Genomic DNA, 24,885 nt, shown 5'->3' on the forward strand with positions numbered 1-24,885 from the left:
ACCCTGTCTCTACTAAAAATACAAAAATTAGCCAGGCATGGTGGCGGGTGCCTGAAATCCCAGCTACTTGGGAGGCTGAGGCAGGAGAATCGCTTGAACTCGGGAGTTGGAGGTTGCAGTGAGTCAAGATCCCGTCACTGCATTCCAGCCTAGGCGAGAGAGCAAGACTCTGTCTCAAAATAAAATAGAATAAAATAAAGTACATTTAATGGACATACATTTAATAGACAGTAACGGTAGATTTGGGAACTTAAAATTCTTGCTAACAGTTAACCCCACCTGGGTTAGTAGCATCTGGATTGCCTTTATAGCCTCCTAACTAGCATTTCCACATCCTTTCTTATGCCTTCCATTTACACCCAACTCCATTTATTCTCCTCCACAGCATTCAGATTAGTGTTTTAAAAATAAAAATAATTTTTATACCTCTCCCCTTTTCCCCTGCTTACAGCACTTCAAAGGCATCCTCCTGTTGCTCACAGAATAAGAACCAAAACCCTTATTGTGGCCTACAAAGCCCAGCCAATCTGACCCCAGCCTGTCTCTTCAGCCTCATTTGGCTCACTTTCCAGCCTATTCTCTATGCTTAAACTTCTTTGAACGTTCTAAGCACCCTTTCAGCACCAGACTTTTGCATCTGCTATTGCCTCTCTCCTGCTGCCCTTGTCTCGTTAATTCTTACTGTGCCTTCGGATCTCAATTTATCCTTCACTTCCTCAAGGAAGCCATCCCTGTCTCTCCTAACCAGGACAGGTCCTCCTAATTCTCATAGCACTATGGAGCCCTCCTTTACAGAACCCAACATAGCTATAATTGAACATTCATTATTTGTTGTCTAATTAACATATGTCTACCTTATCAAATTGTAAGTCCACAAAAAAGAATTTTTGTTTTTATCCACCACTGTATCCTAGTCTCAATAAATATTTGTTGAAAAAAATGAATGAGTAATAAACATCAATTCAGCTTATTTGTCTCCCTAACTACCCTGTGAGAACCTGGATATTGCTTATGGAGGTAGCCCAGTACCTGAAACAATGTTTTGCACAAAGTAGGTTTCAAATATCAGTTAAATACAAGGATGAAGGATGAAAAGAATGTTCCAATGCAATTCTCTTCCTCAGGCCTCTCTGGCCATAAGGAACAAAGGATGGAAAAAATTATACAAAGTAGGTAAATTGAAAGGTAGGTAAATTGAAAGGTTTCTCAGTGGCAAGAACTCAAGCTAACCAGGATCTGGAATGATGCAGAGGGCAAAGCAAAATGGCAGCTGAGAGGAAAGAACAAGAGACAAAGAAAGGAGGGGTAAAGACAGACTTCAAAGAGAAAAGAGACTATCATCAAGAACCAGAGAGGAACAAAGAGAAAGCACACAAGTATGTGGGCCAGGATGACACAGCAAGGGGACATAAAGATCAAGAAAGCCAGGATTCCTATCAATCCTATCACTGTTGAGTTTGAAACTGGAAGCAACTGTTCCACAGCGTAGGATCTGGCAACATTTTTCTCATCAACAAGGAGTAGAAACTTGGAGGGACCCGGCCATGCAAGTGGAAAGAAAGGAGTATCAAGAGAATAGGACATAAGATCTCACTATCTTGATCACTACTGGGTGGATGCACCAAGGGTATGCACCTAACATAACAGTTGCCCAGGGGGTGGTGGGGCAGTTAGCCCAGCATCATAGATGCACTCAGTATTGGACAACACAACAGACCCTCCTCTGGAGAAGTTCAAATGTGAGCCATATAGTATGTCTACGTGCACTCAACAGTATTAAGTGCCCTCCATGTACCAGGTACCATTCTAGGCATGGAGGACACTACAGTAAATATAACACGTCAAGCCGGGCTTCAAGTAGTTTACATTGCAGTGGAAGACAGACAATAACCAAATGCAAAATAAATTCATATTATAATGTCATGTACAAGAAAGGCTGATAATAAAATAGAAGAAGCAGATAAGAGTATCAGGATGGGAAATTCCACCTTAGACAGGGTGGTCAGGGAAGGTTCTCTGAGGAGGTGACATTTGATAGAGGCCTAAACAAAGGAGGGAAGCAAGGACTAAACGAAGGAGGGAAGGTGCGGCCGAGTGAACAGCGAGTACAAAGGTTCTGAGGTTAGGTGGGTGTGAGGAAGAACAGGCCGGTCAGCGTGGCTAGGACACTGTGAGCAAAGGTGGAAAGGTGTATGAACTGAGACCAGAAAGAAAGGGAGCAGGGGCTAGGTCCTGCAGAAGCTACTAGGCCTCAGTAAGGACTCCGAATTTCATTCTTAGTGACATGAGAAGCCACTGGTGAAGTGAGAGCAAGGGAATGATTAAAGAACAGAAACGAATCCCACACCACTGCTCATGGGAATATGCAGAGGCCAGGAAGGGGCCAGGATGGCAAAGAGGGCAGTCAGATGGTAGCAGAGTCAGAACAAAAAGCTGAGAGAAAGAATCAGACACCAAGGCACTGAAGTAGAGCTGAGTAAAACAAGGACTGCTATAACCTGAACATCAGTGAGTTTCCACATGAGGCTATGTGCTATCTTATCATCTTCCCCTATTCTTTATCTGCACTGTCCTTGGAGTAAGGCCCCATTTACCAAGTGACTTGAGAAAGGTACAGCCCAAGTTTTCTAGCATTGACTTCGGAATTCATCACCAAGACAGCTAACTCACTTCCTGTTTGTTTTCTTCTTATCCAGACAAGTGTTCTCATTTCTTCATCCCATTTCCACCTCAAGGCTTTATTTCCTCTGTCCTCTACACCTGGAATACCTTTCTTTTGATACCTCAACCCACTTATTTCTGCCCATTGAGTAGAAAAAGGAGGCAGTGGACATCTAAAAAACACATTAGAAGAACCCTAGAAAATGGTTTTTAGGCTGGGTGTGGTGGTTCACGCCTGTAATCCCAGCACTTTGGGAGGCCAGGTGGGCAGATCACGAAGTCAGGAAATCGAGACCATCCTGGTTAACATGGTGAAACTCTATCTCTATTTTAAAAAACACAAAAAATTAGCCAGGCATGGTGGCGGGCATCTGTAGTCTCAGCTACTCAGGAGGCTGAGGCAGGAGAATGGTGTGAACCCAGGAGGTGGAGCTTGCAGTGAGCCAAGATCACGCCACTGCATTCCAGCCTGGGCGATAAAGTGAGACTCTGTCTCAAAAAAATAAAATAAAACAAAAATAAACATTTGCATTCACAAAACAAAATTATCAAGTACTTACTGGTAACTAATTTAATCAGTAACACCACAAATGAGGAGGAAATAAAAGGGACATCTTTACTTTTATGGGACTCAATACAGCATTTCTGCCTTAAAAATGAATATAAATTTGCAGAATATTTTATTCCGTGGAATATCTGATTTTAATATGCTTCAATTTTCATTTCACACATCTTGAGGAATTTTAATTAAGGTGAGATTTTAACAAATAAAGGTTGCTAAAAATCCTATGAGCAATCTTTTTCCTAAACGTGGGGAAAATTTGTAAGTTCAGTTATTTCCTGATCTTTTCACAATGGACTACTTCAAGTATGACCCATTTTTTTCCTATATTCCACTAAACTGTAATGTTACCCCAAAAATGTGAGGACATAACGGAAAAAGGATTCAGAATAATAAAATGTCGAAGCTGTATTTTGATAATATTTCGACAGTGAATGTTATATCTTTTCAGATGTCTGACTTCATCCTCTCCGCCCAACTGTGTATAGTTTATCCACACACTAGAAATCAGCTCCCTGAGAACTTTTTAAAATTTATTGTTTCAGGAAATGGAGGAAGGGGAGGAGTCATTCAAAATAATCAGAAATCAGATTACTTCATTCTCTGCTATTGATAATTGAGAAGAAACATTCACTGTCTGAAGAATAAAAAAAATAGAAATCTTTAATGGAAATTCTATTTGCCTTCCAGGATAATTATCCTCTACCAACCTAAATCCTCTCCACTGTCTACTACTATGTAAGCCTTCACTTTCCATCTCCATGTAGTTGGATAAAGTAATTGGAATCTAGTCCTGTGGCATTTTGTGTACCATTCTCATGACACTCAGCCCACATAGCCTTGTACTATAATTATCTCTGAACACCAAGGAGTGAAAAGAATAGGATAGGATGAGGGCCTGTGGCTCCAGAATGCTAATTCTACTCTGCTTTTAGTGAAAATTAGTGAGAGGAAGACAAATCTAGAGACAGTTGGGTAGTAGAAGCAAGATAACATATTGATTGGATTTGGATGTAATTTAATGAATTGGATGTAGATGGTAGAAGGAAAAAATAAAAAGAGAAATCAAGAATGACCATAGGTTACTGGCCTGAGAATGTTGTACCATTAAATAAAATGAGGAAGGCTAGAGGAAGAATAGATTTGCCAAGCTAAGAAATCAAATGGTGGGCTAAACAATGGCCCCTCTAAGGATGTCCATGTCCTAATCCCCAGAATCTGTGAATATGTTACTACATCTAGTAAAGGGGATTTTGCACATATGATTAAGTATCCCGAGATGGGGACATTATCTATATTATCTGGTGGGACCAATGTAATCAATCACACGGCTTCTTATAAGAGTAAGATAGGAGGATCAGGGTCAGGGATACTAGTGAGAGTATGCAGAAGACAGAAGGATGGAGGCAGAAAGAAGAGAGGAATGAAGATGCTACACTGTTGGCTTTGAAGATAGAGCAAGGGGCCATGAGCCAGGGAATACAGGTGGCCTCTAGGAGCTAGAAAAGGCAAAAACAGGATTCTCCCCTAAAGTCTACTGATGGAATGCAGCCCTTCCAGTACCTTGATTTTAGCTCAGTGAAACTGCTTTCAGCCTTTAGACCTCCAGAATTACAGGATAATAAATTCTTTTTTGTTGTTTGAGACGGAGTCTCACTCTGTCGCCAGGCTGGAGTGCAGCTCAGCATACTGCAACCTCCGCCTCCCGGGTTCAAGCAATTCTCCTCCCTCAGCCTCCCGAGTAGCTGAGACTACAGGTGCCCACCACCATGCCCAGCTAATTTTTGTATTTTTAGTAGAGAAGAGTTTCACCATGTTGGCCAGGATGGTCTCAATCTCCTGATCTCGTGATCCGCCCGCCTCGGCCTCCCAAAGTGCTGGGATTACAGGCGTGAGCCACCACGCCCGGCCAAATTCATCTTGTTTTAAGCCACTAAATTTGTAGCTAATTTGTTATAACTGCAATAGGAAACTAAATGCAGACATTTTAGAGTTGAGAGGCCTATTAGATATCCAAGTAGAGATGCTGAATAGGAAGTTTAGGGTTCAGAAGAGAGGGCAGGACTACAGAAATAAAAGCCTAAGACTCTGTTTGCATCATGGACCCTCTTCTCCATATCACCTTAACACTGCATCCAAGAAAGCCCTCATGCACATTTACAATATTTTTTCATATAATTTCAAGATGTTCAAGAATACCCTATATTCATAGAACTCCCAGAACATTACGTATAATGACAAAGCAGCCTATTCTAACCCTAATAAGATTGCTGCCTCCCTGTGGAGGAGGAAATCGAATATTGTTTCACTTAAAAAAACTTAAAAACCCCGGCCGGGCGCGGTGGCTCAAGCCTGTAATCCCAGCACTTTGGGAGGCTGAGACGAGCGGATTACGAGGTCAGGAGATTGAGACCATCCTGGCTAACATGGTGAAACCCCGCCTCTACGAAAAAATACAAAAAACTAGCAGGGGGAGGTGGCGGGCGCCTATAGTCCCAGCTACTCGGGAGGCGGAGCTTGCAGTGAGCTGAGATCCGGCCACTGCACTCCAGCCTGGGCGACAGAGCAAGACTCTGTCTCAGGAAAAAAACAAAAAAACAACAAACTTAAAAACCCCTTTTCCACTTCTACTTATTAAAACAAAATGTCACAGAAATACCTTACATAAAAAGTTCAAATCCCCCACATAACCGTAGTGTTCCTCACCATCACCCTCTAACCTTTCTCCTCATACTTAAGGATTTGGTCATGGTCAATATGCCACTGATTCCTTTTTAAATGTTTAAAATCTTGCTTTTTTAAATAAAGCTTGCTTTTTAAAATTAGTTTACAGTAACAGAAAGCTGTGGTTGCAACAACTGCAAAGTTTCAGAGTTCAGAGATTTGATAAATTGTATTAAAAATTCCATAGTACTAGGCTAGATAAAAATAAAAAATAGCAGTTGGTTGATCAAAGAAATCTGTGTCAACAAATTTTAAAAAATGAAAACATTGTGGCCATAAAAAATTAAAATCATGGCTGGGCGCGGTGGCTCACACCTATAATCCCAGCACTTTGGGAGGCCGAGGTGGGTGGATCACCTGAGGTCAAGAGTTTGAGACCAGCCTGACCAACATAGAGAAACCCCGTCTCCACTAAAAATACAAAATTAGCCGGGGTGGTGGTGCATGCCTGTAATCCCAGCTACTGGGAAGGCTGAGACAGGAGAATTGCTTGAACCTGGGAGGCGGAGGTTACGGTGATTCGAGATTGCACCACTGCACTCCAGCCTGGGCAACAAGAGCGAAACTGCATCTCAAAAAAAAAAAAAAAAAATTAAAATCACTGTAGCATCTTCAAAGCCAAGTATTTGGATTTTAGGACAAATCTATTCCCTTATGAGTTCAATGAAGTTATTTTTATTTCTGAAACAGCAGGCTAATATGAAAGACCTCAAGGAGACAGTGGCATAAACAAGAAAAAAAATGCACTTGTGTCTCACATTTTTTTTATCCAGAAGCTGCTAAGTGTCATACAAGGAAAAATATGTTTAACCCATTTAAAGAGGTCTAATAAACAACTAGTTCCAAAATAGGCCTATTTTAAACTTCTAAAAAACAGGTTGCAGAGAAAGAAATAAAACTAATGTCGGCTGGGCGTGGTGGCTCATGCCTGTAATCCAAGCACTTTGGGAGGCTGAGGCAGGCAGATCACCTGAGGTCAGGAGTTTGAGACCAGCCTGACCAACATGGAGAAAACCCCGTGTCTACTAAAAATACAAAATTAGCCGGGCATGGTAGCGCATGCCTGTAATCCCAGCTACTCGGGAGGCTGAGGCAGGAGAATCACTTGAACCCAGGAGGCGGAGGTTGTGGTGAGCCAACATCATGCTATTGCACTCCAGCCTGGGCAACAACTGAGGCTGTTTGTAACCACAGCATTAACAACAAAATATGACAGGTACTGGTGGCTAACAAATAAGAATGTATGACTTATTAGTGTTTCCCCTCTTCAAGTCAAATTTTTCTAGTGGTTTGCTAAGAAGACCTGATGAAAAAAAATACTTGGCCCAAGTATTCCAAAACTAGAACAAAGAATTTTGAACCTGAAAAGAAACTTGACAGGAGTTAGGAAACTTCTTCTGTAAAGAGTTAGATAGTAAGTATTTTAGGCTTGCAGACCACATGGACTTTGTTGCAATGACTCAACTCTGCAGATGTATGACAAAAGCAACTATAGACAATAAAACTTTATTCACAAAAGCAGTCAGTGAGCCTGGGCTCTGGGTCTAAATCTTTCATACTGTCAATGAAGAATCTGAGAGATTAAATCAAGGTCATGCAGCGGGCTAGTAGGAGGCTGAGCATTAGAAAGCATGTCTTCTGAATCTAGTCCTCTAGAGCAGGTTCTGTTGGGTCACAAGATGGAGATGAAATGCACACAATGAATAAAGCAGGGAATGCTAAAGATAGGTTTTGATTATGTTAAACAGCTTTCAACAGTTTGGTTATAAATGAGGATTTGGGGTTTTGATTATGTTAAACAGCTTTCAACAGTTTATATATAAATGAGGATTTGCTTTTTGAGTGATTATAGTTTTCATGAAAAGAAGTAAATGTCATGACACCAAACAGGTAAACAAATGATAAATTAGCCAGTGTTTTGAAAAACAATCTTCAGAGGAAACACAATTATATACTCCTTCCTACTACCATTTTCTTGAATAGTTTATCAATCATTTCTTTTATTAACAGGATGGCATTTGCTATGATCATTATAGTAATTCATTTTAGGGAAAAATAGGTTTTTAAAATACCATAATATGAACAACAAATATACTGGACCAGCAGCCAGTTATTTCTCCCAGTATTTTGAATTTATTTTTCTTTAATTTTGAAAGTAATAAACATTCATTGTAAGTAACTGAAACAACTCAGAAGTATAAAGTGACACATTCCAGGCCCTCCTCAATTCCACTCCTCAGAGTATTAGCCATACATTATTTTTTAACATGACTGATTTGTTCAGAACGGTGCAGTAAAGCTATTTCCTCTGAGCCACTTTAACGACAAAGAGGAATATAGAGTTCCCCTGGCCAGATATCCCATGGATATCATGTTTTGAAAAGTTACAAAGAGGTTTGGGGTGGTACATGGCATAGAAATGAGAAAAGCAAGCTGCCCATTCAGAGTCTGAACATGAACGAGGGGTTTGAGTCCAGCACTGTAACCAGCTGAGTGAGGTTCCTCTTTATAAAAACACCTTGATAATTCTACTGTAGAATGTAGAAAAACTTCAAAAATGGGTTGAGTATCCCTACCTCCTCTCGCTCTCTTTCTTTTTTTTTTTTTTTAACTTGCATAAAAACACTGATTTTTTTTTTTTTTTTTTTAAGAGAGAGGGTCTCACTCTGTTGCCCAGGCTGGATTCAAACTCGTGGGCTCAAGCAATCTTCCCACTTCAGCATCCTGTGTAGCTGGGACTAGAGGCACATACTATCCAACACAACTCTGATTATCTTAATCAGTTTTTTTCTTTAAGCCATATTTGACATATCTGAGTGACATCAGAAAAAATGGCAGAGTTAAGACCTCCAAAAGTCTATCCCTCCATAAAAGCAATAAAAACCTGATAGAAAATGGTAGAATCAACTTTTCAGAACTCTAGAAACTAACCAAAAGCTTGTAGCGACTAGTGAAACACTGAATCCAGAAAAACTAGCTGGATTTTGGTTAGAATATCAAGCTTTGTGGCATTTTAACTTACCCTGGTCCCCTCCCTCTTCCCCAGCTCAGTGGGAACCTTAAAAATGTTAGCCTGCATTCCTGCTACCAATATCAGGACCAGAGGGAGCAAAATGAACCTTATTCGCAAAGAACTGTAATCATTTGTCTTGACCCGTCTGGTTTCTCCCTGGAGAGGACTTTCTTCTATCTTACCTAATTTGGAACTATCAGTGCAAAAGTGGCTAGCTAGAGGGCACTTGCTGAAAACACTGACAAGCAAATATATTAGTTGCTGCTGCACGAGGATAGGAGTTGGGGCAAACAATAAACTAACCAAAAAGGTTGGGAAGATAGGCTAGAGAATGAGATGCTTTGAGGAATACAGGCTTCGAATAGCTCCCACATATTCCTGGGAATCTAGAAGGCCAACTGCATTACCAGGGTGGGCATATGCTCAGAAAAGACCTGAGAAGGCCTTAAGCTGCCATTTCTGGCTAACCGTCAGAATATGCACAAAGAAGTAAAGGCAACGCAGAGTTGTAAACTGCCTGAGTATTGAAGGTGTGTCAAAACACAACAGAGCCCATCTGCATAAGCTGGGAGGTCCTTTTTGGTTCTGGGCATAAAACAAAACAAAACAAAACAAAAACCTCTGTCCAATCACTAGCTGCCTACTAAGCTAATGAAATTGAAACTTCAGTGTCATGCATGACAAAGAATATATGATTTACAAATTAGTTTAGAGAAGTCACTAAACAAACAACAACCACCATAACAAGCAGCAATAACAAACCCTGGGGAGGGAGAAGAATCCGATTTCCAAAGCTGTTACATTATAATATTCAAAATGTTCAATTTTCAACTTTTAAATACGAGGTATGCAAAGAAATAAGAAATATGGCCCATACACAGAAAAAAAAGTAATCAATACAAACTGTTCTTTCTGAAGAAGCCCAGACACTGGATTTACTAGACAAAGACTTTATACTTCTGTATTGTTATTTTGGGAGCTCTTTATGTATTCTACATTCAAATCTTTTGTTGGATATATGATTTGAAAATATTTTCTCCTATTCTGTAGCTTATCTTTTTATTCTATTTAACAGTGTCTTTAGCTCTTTGAACATATTTAAATAACCCAATTTTTAAATGTGCAAAGATTTGAACATTCTTCCCCAAAGATGACATATGGATGGCAATTAGCCATATGAAAAGATGGTCAATATCATTAGCCAAAAGGAAAATGCAAATTAAAATTACAATGAAATATGACTATACCTCTATTAAAATGGCTAAAAACAAACAAACAAACAAACAAAAACTAGAAAAATCGAGCAGCATCAAGGGCTGGTGAGAACACAGAGCAATGAGAACTCTCATACATTACTGGTGAAAACACGTAACAGGATAGTCACTCTGGAAAACAGTTCGGAAATTTATTATAAAGTTAAACGTATATTTACCATATGACCCAGCAAACCTGTACACAAATGTTTATAGCAGCTTATTCATAATCACTAAACACTGAAAACAATCTAAATATCCTTTATCAGGAAAATGCATAAATAAACTGGTACACTCACACAATAGACTACTACTCAGCAGTAAAATGGATCAAACTATTGATACAGTAACATAATGAGTGAATGTCCAAGGCATTCTCCTGAGTAAAAGAAACCAGTCTCAGAGGTTATATATTAATACTTTATGAATTCATTTACTTAATATTCTAGAAAAGACAAAATTATAGAGACAGAGAGCAGATCATTGGTTGCCAATGGAAAGGCGTGTAGAGAAGGTCTGACTACAAAGGGCAGCAAAGGGAATTTCCAGGTGAAGGAACTGTTCTGTATGGTGACTACGGTAGTTGTCACAAGAAACTATATGTGTAATAAAATTCATAGAACTGTTCACCAAAAAGAAGTCAAGTTTACTGTATGTACATTTAAAAATTAAAGAAGAAAAGACTACAGGGATTCAAATCTCAGCTGCACTTAACTTCTCTTTACATCATTTTTCTCCTTTTAAGAACAGGATGACAAAAGAACCTGCCTTCCAGGACTGTTAGGAAAATTACATGAGTTCCTGACATATATTTAGTATAAATAAATGATTGGTAAATATTTTGTTCAGATATGCTAAAAAGTTGGTACTTTAAAAGTCTACTGCAGGAATAAGTAAGAAAACTGGGGACTCAACTAAAACAGAGGGGAAAAAAGAATATTGGAAGTAAAACCCCAATTCTTCATTAACTTCATTAAACATCCATTGGAAACCTATGAGGTGAGCAATACCAAATTACATTCTACAAGGCTGGCAAAACCCACGTGCTCAAGGAACTACTGGAAGGTTTGTTCTAAATGCTACATAAGTAATCGTCATTAAATTGAACACTAATAGCAAACGTGCTGTAATTAAGGTTTAATAATAAATGTTCAGTGTCACTGTCCCTTTCCTGAAGAGGCTGTCAAATGGTAACCACCTTTTTCCAAGTCACAAAACGTTAGCAACACTGGACTTGTCCCTCATGTTGAGGCCCTGCATCCCATGTCACTAACCCAGTAGATTCCTTCTCAAATATCTTTATCATCCACTCTCCCGCATCACTCCTTACAATTTTCAGGGTTTGGGGTTTTAAAAACCAGCAGCTGCTGCAATCACTCCTGATGACGACTTCTATCTTTTTAGTGTCTCCCTCCTTACCTAAACATGAACCTTCTTTGGCCAAATATCCAAAACTACATTTAAGCTTCAAAATCCAATTTAATCAGGACCCAAGGTGGCGCCGCCCTCATGAGCCCAACAAGCCACTCGCATACGGGCGCCAACACTTAGGCTCTGCTTTCCCAGAGTTCCTGGCGCTAGACCCGTCCGGCAGGTGTGCGCCCGCGGGGCCTGAGGAAGGGCATCGTGTTCAGGAGTTCGAGGCCCTGCGAGGCCCCTTTGCTGACTTTGAGGACAGTCGGGAAGGCCTCTGGGCACTGGATTTGACATCCATGAACTGTGCAGCAGCCCAAAGCCTGGGTCGGTTGTATGGACACCAAATGGCAAACATCTAAAGCGCTCAGGAGTAACAAAGAAACAGGAAAACGTGAAGTTTTGCATATTAGCATGCATGGTTTCCCCTCCACAGGGCGAGCCATGAACAGAGGAGGGATTTGCCTTCCAACCTTGTGTACATAAGAGTTCCAGTTAGAATGAAATGTAATCGAACTAAAAATAAAGACTACATTAAACCATCTTTATTTATTATTATTATTATTATTATTATTATTATCATCATCATCATCATCATTTAGACAGTGTTTTGCTCTTATTGCCCAGGCTGGAGTGCAATGGCACGATCTCACTGCAACCTCCACCTCCCAGGTTCAAGTGATTTTCCTGCCTCAGCCTCCTGAATAGCTGGGATTACAGGCATGCACCACCACACCCAGCTAATTTTTGTATTTTTAGTAGAGATGGGGTTTCACCATGTTGGCCAGGCTGGTCTTGAACTCCTGACCTCAAGTGATCCACCCACCTCAACCTCCCAAAGTGCTGGGATTACAGGCATGAGCCACCGTGCCCAGCCTAAAACATCTTTTAAAAACCTCAAGACTGTCCTATTTGACAGCTATGTACTGAGCACATGTGTCAAGCACTGGTCTGAGTTACGAAGGATATGAACAAAGTAAGCCTCTTCCCTCAGGAAACTCACATTGCTGAAAGTCAGAGTGGTCAGTTTATTCCTGGAGCCTACCAACTTTACCCTCTTTCCATTCTGAGAAACCTCAAGGTACCCCCCACAGGCTCTAGGTCCCATCAGACAGAAGCAATTGCAGGCATTTCTAGTATGTAAGTGAGCATGTGGGTACCACAAGACTCTGCCATCTTGCCCCAAAGGGACCTGGGACGGATCTGAAAAGGCAGCCCTCTATGGGTTTGCCATAGACCTCCATTGTAAATGGGCATAAGAACCCTGCTGCAAAAGGCCATCCTGTGCAGAACTGTGGCTGACCAACCTACATAGAGACTGTTTCTTGGGGAGGCTGCCTGTGAGAAAAATAAAAGACAGCCAATTATTTAGTACCTTAGAAGCCATGGAAGCAGACATCAATAAACTGTAGTGTCACTAACCATAAGGAGCAACAACGTCGTTCCAACTATTAAAAACTGTTCTCCAGAGTAGCTATTTGCTGTCAGTTTTTTAGAGTTACTCTCATTTTCAAATACTTTCTGAAACTGCTTCCTGCGTCTTTTTTATTTTTTTAGACGTCTTGCTCTGTCACCCGCTGGGGCTAGAGTGCAGTGGCGCAATCTCGGCTCACTACAGCCCCCACCTCCTGGGTTCAAGCAATTCTCATACTTCAGCCTCCCGAGTAGCTGGGATTACAAGTGCACACCACCATGCCCAGCTAATTTTTGTATTTTTTAGTAGAGATGGGGTTTCGCCATGTTGGCCAGGCTGGTCTTGAACTCCTGACCTCAAGTGATTCACCCTCCTCGGCCTCCCAAAGTGCTGGGATAAGAGGTGTGAGCCATCGTGCCTGGCCATATTTTCTGTGTCTTTCAAATTACATGTGTATCCTTCCAATAAGCCTCCATCAGCTAAAGTGAGCATGCCTGTTTCTTGCAAGCTGAAAGAACATCATGAACACATACAGTGCTTTCCAGTTACTTCAATGATAACTCACTACACCATTCTTTATGTGGAGCCTACTTAGACTATAAAATAATATAGGAGTTGACTAAAATTCATGTATAAAATTCATGGCGGGACTAAAAAGTTTCTGCAAAGCAAAGGAAACCATAAAAGGAAACCCAAGGAATGAGGAAAAATATTTGCAACCCATATATCTGATAAAGGGTTAATATCCAAAATATATAAGGAACTAATATCACTCAACAGCAAAAGAAACCCCAGATTTTAAAATGGGCAAAGGATCTGAATAGACATTTTTTCAAAGAAGGTATATAAATGCCCAATGGGTATATGAAAAGGTACTCATTACTAACAACCAGTGAAATGTAAATCAAAACCACAATTAGATATCATCTCACACTTGTTAGGATGGGTATTATCAAAAAATCAGCCAGAGGCTGGCTGGGCATGATGGCTCACTCCTGTAATCCCAGCAGTTGGGGAGGCCGAGGCAGGAGGATCACTTGAGCCCAGATGTTCTAGGCCAGCCTGGGCAACACACTGAGACCCAGTCTCTACAAAAAATTTAAAAATTAGCTGGGTATGGTGGCACATACCTGTAGTCCCAGCTACCTGGAAGGCTGAGGTGGGAGGATTTCTTGAGCCCGGGAGGTCAAGGCTATAGTGAGCAGAGATGACACCGCTGCACTTCAGCCTGGGTGACAGAGCAAGACCCTGTCTCAAAAAGAAAGTCAGCGGGGCATGGTGGCTCATGTCTGTAATCCCAGCACTTTGGGAGGCTGAGGCAGGAGGATAACTTGAGGCCAGAGTTCAAGACCAGCCTGGTCAACATAGCGAAACCCTGTCTTTACAAAAAAAAAAAAAAGAAAGAAAAAAAGACTGGTAGTGCACATCTGTAGTCCCAGCTACTTGGGAGGCTGAAGCAAGAGGATTGCTTGAGCCCAGTGGCTTAAGGCTACAGTGAGCTATGATCACACCACCACACTCCAGGCTGGGCAACACAGCAAGACCCTGTTGCACCAAACAAAGAAAAAAAAAAATCAAAAGATATGTGTTGGCGAGGATGTGAAGAAAAGGGAACTCTTATATGTTGTTGATGGGTGCATTGGTATAGCCATTATAGAAAACAGTACGGAGGTTCCTCAAAAAAATGAAAAATAGAACTACCATTCAGCAATGCCACTTCTGGGTATATATCCAAAGGAAATACATCACTCTCCCTTTTTTTTTTTTTCTTTTTTAAGACTCTCACTCTGTTGCCCAGGCTGGAGTGCAGTAGTGGGATCTTGGTTCACTGCAACCTCCACCTCCCAGGTTCAAGTGATTCTCAAGCCTCGGCCTGCTAAGTAGCTAGGAGTACAAGTGCACACCACAATACCTGGCTAATTTTTGTATTTTTAGTAGAGACAGGGTTTCACCATGTTGACCAGGCTGGTCTCGAACTCCTGACCGTAAGAGATCCACCCACCTTGTCCTCCCAAAGTGCTGGGATTATAGGTATGATTCACTACACCTGACCAATAAATCCCTATCTCAAAGAGATGTCTGCACTCCCATGTTCACTGCAGCATTATTCACAATAGCCAAGATACATAAACAACCTAAGTCTGATGATGAATGAATGGATAAACAAAATGTGGTGTATGTGTATATACATATATATAAATGTATATATGTATACACACACACAGTGGAATTTTATTCCACTGTATACATACGTATATACACACACAATGGAATTTTATTCAGTCTTTAAAAAGAAGGAAATCCAGCCTGGGCAACACAGTGAGACTGCATCTCTACAAAAAATTACTATAATAATAATTAGCTTGGCATGGTGGTGAGCGCCTATAGTCCCAGCTTCTTGAGATGCTAAGATAGGAGGATCGCTTGAGCCCGGGAGGTCAAGGATGCAGTGAGCCATGATCATGCCACTGCACTCCAGCCTGGGTGACACAGCAAGATCCTGTTTAGAGAAAAAAAAGGAGCAAATCATGCCACTTGTGACAACATGGATGAACCTGGAGGACATTATGCTAAGTGAAATAAGCCAGACACAGAATGCATGATCTCACTTATATGTGGAATCTAAAAAAGTCAAACTCATAGAAGCAGAGAATAGGCTAGGCACAGTGACTCACGTCTGTAATCTCAGCACTTTGGAGGCCAAAGTGGGAGGATCACTTGAGACCAGGAATTCGAGGCCAGCCTGGGCAAAAGAGCAAGACCTTATCTCTACAAAAAGTTTTTTAAAATAAAAAATTAGCAGGGCATGTCCCTGTAGTCCCAGCTACTCAGGAGGCTGAGGTGGGAAGACCATATGAGCCTCGGAGGTCAAGGCTTCAGTGAGCCATGATTGCACCACTGCATTACGGCCTGGGCAACAGAGTGAGACCCTGTCTGGAAAAAAAAAAAAAAAAAAGAACCAGAGAGCAGAAGGGTGCTTACCAGGAGTTGTGAGGGTAGGGGAAATGGGGAGGTGTTGTTCAAAGGTCTAAACTTTTAGTCATAAGATTAATAAGTTCTGGAGACCAAGTAATAGCATGGTGACTATAATTAATAATAATGTATTATATTTAAAAATTGCTATGGGAGTAGAACTTAAGTATTCTCACTATAAGAAACAAAAAAAAAAAGGTAGCTATGTGAGGTGATGGATACTCAAGTTAGCTTGACTGTGGCAATCATTTCACAATACATACATATATAAAAACATCATGTTGTACATCTTGAATATATTCAATTTTCATTAGTGAATTATATCTCAACAAAGCTGAAAAAGGGGGAAAAAAGAAAAATGCATGGTGGATTCTGTTTATTCTGTTTGAATAAAAGTTATCACAACATGAATTATTTAAGATGGAAAAACTAACAGTTCAAATTATAAGAAATCACACTGAAACCAATCAACATCATAACATCATTTTTTTTTTTTGAGACAGAGTCTCGCTCTGTCACCCAGGCTGGAGTGCAGTGGCGAGATCTCGGCTCACTGCAAGCTCCGCCTCCCAGGTTCACGCCATTCTCCTGCCTCATCCTCCCGAGTAGCTGGGGCTACAGGCGCCCACCACTATGACTGGCAAAATTTTTGTATTTTTTTAGTACAGACGAGGTTTCACTGTATTAGCCAGGATGATCTCGATCTCCTGACCTCGTGATCCACCCGCCTGGGCCTCCCAAAGTGCTGGGATTACAGGCGTGAACCACTGCGCCCGGCCAACATCATATTTTTAAATACGATACTAAGGCAGTGATTCTCACCTTAAGTACAACTTTAAAAATCCAGCTCCTCAGCACCTATTATAGAAGTAATGAATCTGGAAATCTGAGGGTGGGGTCATGAGCACATGTCTTTTTTAAAGTTTCAAAGTTGATTCTGATGTCCTGCCAAGAGTTGAGAACCCTGGCCCTACAGTAGAGATAACTGAGGGCCTTGTTACTCAAAATGTGGCCCAGGGACCACCAGCAGCAGCAGCATCAGTGCCCTGTGAGAAATGCAGAGTCGCCGGGCGCGGTGGTTCACGCCTGTAATCCCTGCACTTTGGGAGGCCGAGACGGGCGGATCACGAGGTCAGGAGATCAAGACCATCCTGGCTAACACGGTGAAACCCCGTCTCCACCAAAAATACAAAAAATTAGCCGGGCGCGGTGGCGGGTGCCTATAGTCCCAGCTACTTGGGAGGCTGAGGCAGGAGAATGGGGTGAACCCGGGAGGCGGAGCTTGCAGTGAGGGGAGATCGCGCCACTGCACTCCAGCCTGGGGGACAGAGCGAGACTCCGCCTCAAAAATAAGGAAAAAAAGAAAAAGAAATGCAGAGTCGGCCAGGCATGGTGGCGCACACCTGTAAACCCAGCACTTTGGGAGGCCCAGGCGGGCGGATCACATGATGTCAGCAGTTTGAGATCAGCCTGGCCAACATGGAGGAACCCCGTTTCTACTAAAAATACAAAAAATTAGCCGGGCGTGGTGGCGGGCGCCTGTAGTCCCAGTTACCCGGGAGACTGAGGCAGGAGAATGGCGTGAACCCAGGAGGCGGAAGCTGCAGTGAGCCTAGATCGCACCACTGCACTCCAGCCTGGGCGACAGGGCAAGACTCCACCTCAAAAACAAAAAACAAACAAACAAAAAATTAGCCGGGTGTAGTGGTGAGCACCTATAATCCCAGCTACTTGGGAGGCTGAGGCATGGGAATCGCTTGAACTTGGGAGGCGGAGGTTGCAGTGAGCCGGGATCATGTCACTACACTCCAGCTTGGGCAACCAGGGGGACTGTCTCAAAAAAAAAAAAAAAAAAAAGAAATACAGAGTCTCAGCTCTACCCAAAACCTACTACATCATATCTGCATTTGAACAAGATCTCCAGGTGATCTGTAGACAGATCAAAGTCTGAGAAGCACTCTTTATAGAGTTCCCATTGCTACAGAGGTGTAAGAAATACCGAACCACATTACAAAGTTGAATACCTCATGAAACTTTCTATGAAGGAGAAACAGGAATGGAACAAGGTGGGAGATAAAATGTTACTTGTGATATAAAGGAATGTCACGTTATGCAGCATCTAATTAGGAGTAATATTCAAATAGAAGTCTGCATACTTTATTTATTTTAGAGATAAGGTCTCACTGTCACCCAGGCTGGAGTGCAGTGGCGCAATCATGACTCACTGCAGCCTCAAACACCTGGGCTCAAGCAATCCTCCTCCCTCAGCCTCCTGAGTAGCTGGGACTACAGGCACACACCACTGCGCCCAGCTAATTTATTTTTTATAAAGACAGGGTCTTGCTTTGTTGCCCAGGCTGTGCACATTTTAAAACTTGCAATAACATTCCTTATTCCAAATGAATCCCACTTCCAGATGCCCCCTCCACTGGCAATAGTTACACTTTCACTGAGAGAAATGAATCTACCTTGTAATCTCCAGGTAGCTTCAGTACTGTCCACTGAGCTAGTGTGTATGTTGAGGGGAATCCTTGTGAAGGAATGAAGAAACAAAGCGTGTGGTGGCAAGATAAGACAGGATCATTTACATGGGTGACCCTATGCTGGGGGCCTTGGAGTGTTATGTGAACACCTCTGCACTAGTTTCAGAGGACTATTTGGAAATGGTGACATTTATTGCCAGAAAAACTAATTCTCCACATCTTGTACAAACATTTTCTTCTGAGCCCTTTGTTCTTGGCCAGCTCTCAGAGAAAAAGCGGTTAACTGTCATCCAGTATAATGATTCCTTGATTAATATATCTTCTGGAAACAAAGCTCCAATATAATGAAGGCAGCCATATTGAAAACAAATGAACTCTCAGTCCCATGCAGCAGCCCTGGCATGCATTCTAGGGCTCATCAGCAATGCAATTGTTAATCTGCTCATATGCATCAGAGCAGGGACAACATCACCTCCCTTCACAGCTTCTATTTATTTATTCTGAATTAAGTTGGCACTAAGCAAAATAACAAAACCAGAAAACTACATTCAGATTCTAAAGGCTTCCTTTTTGGTACCCTTCAACTTGCCCAAGGATGGCCACAACCACTTCAAAAACCACACATCATACATGAACACTTGAAGTTTACAAGCATGTTCCCCATAATGAGCCTGCAGAGTAGTTAGAGCATGAATAATTCCTATTCCAAAGATGTAAAAAATACAGTGGAGCGGGGCCTCATAAAACCTAACCAACGTGTCCAAGGTCACACTACAGTAAAGTACAAAATAGCAACAAGAATCTAGGAATCTTAGGGTAACTTCATTATAACAAAATGTATTACAGCTTGGTGGCAAGAGGAGGGAAACAATAAAATCAAGTTAGAATCTATCAGTTAGGAATTGCCTTCAGCTGCCAGTTGAGGCCTACAATAACAGTGGCTTAAACAAGGTAGAGTTTCTTATTCCTTCCTTCTAAATAAAGGAGGAGGCAGGCAATCAAAACTCATTTGGTGACTCTTTTATCAGCAGTGACTGCAGGGCCATCTATTTTTCTGCTCCACTATTCTCAGTGCTTGGGTTCCAACCTCAAAGTAACCTCATGGCCCAGGGTGGCTACCGTGAGCTACACAGCCTTGCTCCTGGTAGCAGGTGGGAGGAAGGTGGTAAGGGGAAAAAGGTATTCTGTGCAGTTGAGTGTGAACCCCCTTTAAAGAACTTTCCTGGCAACCCCATTCAACAACTTTTACTTGTATCTCATTAACAGGCTGGAAGAAGTAGCTTCATAGGCGGGTACATTGCTGCATCCAGAAATACAGGGGTTCCGTTGACCAAAAAAGGAGGAAATGAGGAAAAAAGGAGGCAACCAGGAGTCCATGCTACAGAATCCTATTCTGTCACTCACTTGCTGTGTGACCTTGAGGAGATTATTCACTCTTTCTAGGTCTCAGGTTCCTCATCTGTTAAATGAAGGAAACAATCACACCTACTGCATAGGATTGGTACCAGGACTAAATGAGAAAAACACACCGAAAACAACTGGAATTGTCTCGGCACCCAATGCACAATAAATATTAACTTGTTATTTGATTATCTTAGCCCAGTGCATTTCCAAATTCCTTTCCTACTCTAGCTTCCCCTCCATTTCCAAAATTGGAAAGGAATTTACATTAGTTATTTGTACCTGCTGACAGAGGACTCTAGTGTAAATGAATCTCAGTCACAGGTCACCTCAATCAGACAAATGCATTTCATGCCTTTCCTTTCTAATTATACAATGAAATTATCTCCCAGACATCCACACAGATCAGATATTTTGGACAGAATTGGATGAAGAAATTGAGCTTACATTCTCCAACAGGTGGGGCCTAGAGACAATCCTAACCAGATCTTTGGAGAGACCAAACAAAGGGAATATTAAAGAATTTAGGCTGGCACAGTGGTGTGTGGCTGTAATCCCCTCTACTTGGGAGGCAGAGGCAGGAAGATCCCTTGAGCCCAGAAGTTTGTCGAGCCTGAACAACATAGCAAGACCCCATTTCTACAAAAAAAGGTCTCTCTCATGCAAAATAATTCCAAAAAAAAAAGTATGTAGATACTCTACCCTTGAAGAGGTATAGCATAATTCTTTACTCCTTAAGTGTAGCATAACTCTTACTCCATAGTGACTTCCTTCACTTCCTACAGTATGGAAAGAGAGGAAAAAGGCCGAACTTTTTAAAAAAATTTCTTTTTAAGAACTACTGCAATGGGGTCTTGCAGCTGGGGAGGGAGAGTGGACGCCAATGCCAAAAAGAGTAACTGTAAAGCAGAGAAACTTCACAAACACTACCTCTGCCAGGTAATCAAGGTCAGTATCAATGGAAAAGTCATGATAATAATATATACCCTTGAATTGTGATAAAAATGGCACTTTACCTCTGTGATCTTCTTCTCAAACACCCATAAGCCAGTCTGATCATGAGAAAAACATCAGAGAAATCTCAACAGGGGAACAACATACAAAACATGTGACCAGTACTTTTCAAAACTGTCAAGTGTCATCAAAAACAAGGAAAATCTGAGAAACTGTCATAGCCAAAGGGAGCCTCAGGAGACATGACAACTAAATGTAATACAGTCTCCTATATGGGATACTGCAACACAAAAAAGGACCTTAAGCAAAAACTAAGAAAATCTGAATCAAGCATGGAGTTTAATCATATATCAAGGTAAGTTTATTAATTGTGACGAATCTACCATACTAATGTAAGATGCTAATAATCAGGGTGTAGGGTATATGGGAGCTCTTTGTACTATCCTCACCATTTTTCTGTAACTCAAAACATATTCTAAAAAACAAATTTTATTTTTTAAATTTACTTTTTCTTAATTCATTTTTTGTCCTTGGTATAACTTGGAACAAATTTTGTTTTTAAAAAGAAAAAAGAAAGAAAAGAATGGTCCACAGCTCCTACCTCCACCCCCATGAGCCCATCCCCACCACAAGGACAAGCTTACAGTTTCCTGAAGGTGAGGCCGACAGCTGCTGAGGAGCACGGACTTGTTCCAGTTGCTTCTAAACAAGGGGCCAGGCCTCCGCCAGAGCCTTCTCCTTACTGCCCTGTGTCAGGCTATCCAAGCTTCCTCCTCAACCTTTACCCTGCCCTATGCCCTGAAACTACCAGACACGTATTTTCCTCTTGTACTTAATTGATAGCAGCATTTCCCTCATACACGTGTCAAGTACTATAAATTCCCCTAGAACACATCCCATGTCTTCCATTGATGAAGGGGAACACTGCCACATTATCAGTGCATGAAGCTGCTATCTTGAAAAGGGGTCTGCATGACAAGTTACGCTAGACTACTTATGCCAATGTAACTGCCCTCACCAGAGAGACACTGTCTTGAATTTTGCCCCTTTGGCTTCTCCCACACCAGTGGAGCAGTTCACAAGGAGCCTGGGAGAAACTCTCCAAGATCTAACTTAGCACATGGGCAAACTTCTGTAAATTATGTTGGAAGTTATCTTTCTGCTTATCTCCTAATATCGTAAAATGTAAAGTTGGAAGCCTCATCCTTTCAATCAATAAAGCAAAAGCTAAGGCCCAGAAAGATGCTATAAATTGCTGGATGCTACAAAGCTAATTGACAGATGGGATTAGAACCAAGTGTTCAAAGGATTAGTCTCTAAGCACCATTGGATGAAAAGCTGAAATGACCTAAGGGAAAACAGTGAATGCGTTGTCCTCAGAATATAATATGGCAGTGAAGTTATAGAACCGCTGGATGAATAGGGTCAGAGAGGGAAAAAAAAAACAGAACGAAGGGATGCACTCTGGTTAAAAATAGGTCATAGGATGATCAACTCACCTCTGATTTGCTCTAATCACTTTGAACATAATTGCTTATGTCACAATAATGAGCTTTCAATGGACAATTAAAGAAAAGTTGAACGTTGGCTGGGCACAGTGGCTCGCACCTATAATCCCAGCACTATGGGAAGCTGAGGCAGGCATATCACCTGAGGTCAGGAGTTCGAGACCAGCCAGGCCAACTCAGCAAAACCCTGTCTCTACTAACAATATGTAAAAATCAGCCAACATGGTCACAGGCACCTGTAATCCCAGCTGCTTGGGAGGCTGAGACTACTCGGGAGGCTGAGACTACTTGGGAGGCTGAGGCAGGAGAATCACTCGAACCTGGGAGGTGGAGGTTGTAGCGAGCTGAGATTGTGCCACTGCACTCCAGCCTGGGCAACAGAGCGAGACTCTATCTTAAAAAAAAAAAAAAAAAAAAGATGGGCCGGGTGCAGTGGCTCACGCCTGTACTCCCAGCACTTTGGGAGGCCGAGGTGGGCAGGTCAGAAGGTCAGGGGTTCAAGACCAACCTGGCCAATATGATGAAACCCTGTCTCTAATAAAAATACAAAAAAAATTTAGCCGGGCATGGTGGCACACGCCTGTAGTCCCAGCTCCTTGGGAGACTGAGGCAGGAGAATTGCTTGAACCCAGGAGGCAGAGGTTGCAGTGAGCCGAGATCGCGCCACTGCACTCCAGCCTAAGCGACAGAGGAAGACTCTTGACTCAAAAAAAAAAAAAAAAAAGAATAGAAAAGTTGAGCATTATTACCAGGGCATGTTAAAGTAATTCATATGGCTTAAGAAATATCAAAGGAAGAACTAGCCTCAGTCTTTGGGAGTCCCCTAGAATTAAGATATTTCTAAGAGATACATGAACTCCAAAGAAAAGCAACTACATTTGATTATTAAATGATGACACTGCAGATTTACCTTTTTCCTCTGCCAACATGAAATTCATAACTATTCCCAAGTGAAGAAAAATGCAGACTCAACTGTGAAATATTTTATCAATAATGAGAAAAAGGAGACATAAAATAAGTGCTAATAATTTTATAGGTATTTACTATGGGCTTGGCCATGTTCTAAGGGCACTATATACATTAACTCATTTAGTCTTCAAACCCAATGCAATAGGATTTACTATTATCCAAATTTAGAAATATAAATAAAGAATAGAAGAGAGGTTAGATAACTTGTCCAAAGTCACACAGTTAGCCACTGGTGAGCCAAAAAATGAACCAAGGCAGTCTGATTCTCTCATATCAAACTGATATCCACCATGGACTTCTTTATATTCTTAATTACCTTCTTTAAAGTGTAATAGTCTTACCTTCCCTAATTCTATGGCATAGTCTTTAAAAGCAGAGAGCCTATTTTATATATCTCTTTATATTGCCAGTATTTTAGGCACCATTTTGCACACATTATATTGATGGGGATAACTAGACAGGTGTTTTTTTCTTTTTGAGATAGAGTTTCACTCTTGTTGTCCAGGCTGGAGTGCAGTGGTACGATCTCAGTTCACTGCAACCTCCACCTCCCTAGTTCAAGCAATTCTCCTGCCTCAGCCTCCCGAGTAGCTGGGATTACAGGTGCCTGCCACCACGTCTGGCTAATTTTTTGTATTTTTGGTAGAGATGGGGTATTGTCATGTTGGCAGGCTGGTCTCAAACTCCTGACCTCAGGTGATCCACCTGCACTGGCCTCCCAAAGTGCTGGGATTACAGGCGTGAGCCACTGTACCTGGCCCAGTTCTTCTTAGAGAATGTGATAAGTACAGGATTTTTAAACAACATGTAAATATAGTTTCCATGGAACTTAAAATAACTTTCTCAAAATAAATTAGACAACTTTGGAATTCAAATAACAAAACACAGTAAGCTGGTGGTCCCGAGAACTAATGCAGTTTTCAACACTATCTAACTAGACAAAGCCACAGACTCTGAAAGGATACGACTTGACATGTTATATGAATCAATTAAACAAAACTCTACGACTTGCAACACACAACAGAGGCGACTGAGGTTCAGCTATACCTAGTTGCGTAATTTTAGATAAAACCTTCTAACATTTCTGAGTCTCAGTTTACTCATCTTTAAAATGGAAACAATAAAACTTACCCTCTTCCCTCTCAGTTTGTTGTAAGAATCCAATTAATTGCAGTTGTGAAAGCCCTTCATAAGTAGAAAAGCACCACATAAATGTAAAGTACTTCTAAAATACAGCAAGCAGCATGCAGGTATAAATGTGCGGAGCATCAATAGTAATTGACTTGTATTAGCAGTCATTGTGATCACCTGAAAAAACACGGACTTCCACTTCAAAAAAAACCTGCATTCAAATCACCATTCCAGTATTTATTAGCTGAGGGACTGTGGATAAGTTGCTTAAATGTTTGTGAGCATCAGTCTTTTCAATGATAAAATGAAGAAAATAATATCTACCTCACAGGTGATAACATTAAGAAGCACCTGGTACACAGTGAACACAGTGAATGTTCTTCTGTGCCCTCGTACTGATGACATTAAAGTTATTTTACTCAAAGC

General features: G+C 41.4%; 1 protein-coding gene across 15 annotated transcripts in view; it reads right to left on the reverse strand.

Moving 5' to 3' along the window:
• The window catches only part of SH3D19 (SH3 domain containing 19), a 196,319-nt gene that overhangs the window by 165,684 nt on the left and 5,750 nt on the right, over positions 1 to 24,885 (reverse strand). The window lies entirely within an intron of this gene.

This window comes from Macaca fascicularis, chromosome 5, assembly GCF_037993035.2.
Source record: "Macaca fascicularis isolate 582-1 chromosome 5, T2T-MFA8v1.1".
NCBI classification, from domain to species: domain Eukaryota; kingdom Metazoa; phylum Chordata; class Mammalia; order Primates; family Cercopithecidae; genus Macaca; species Macaca fascicularis.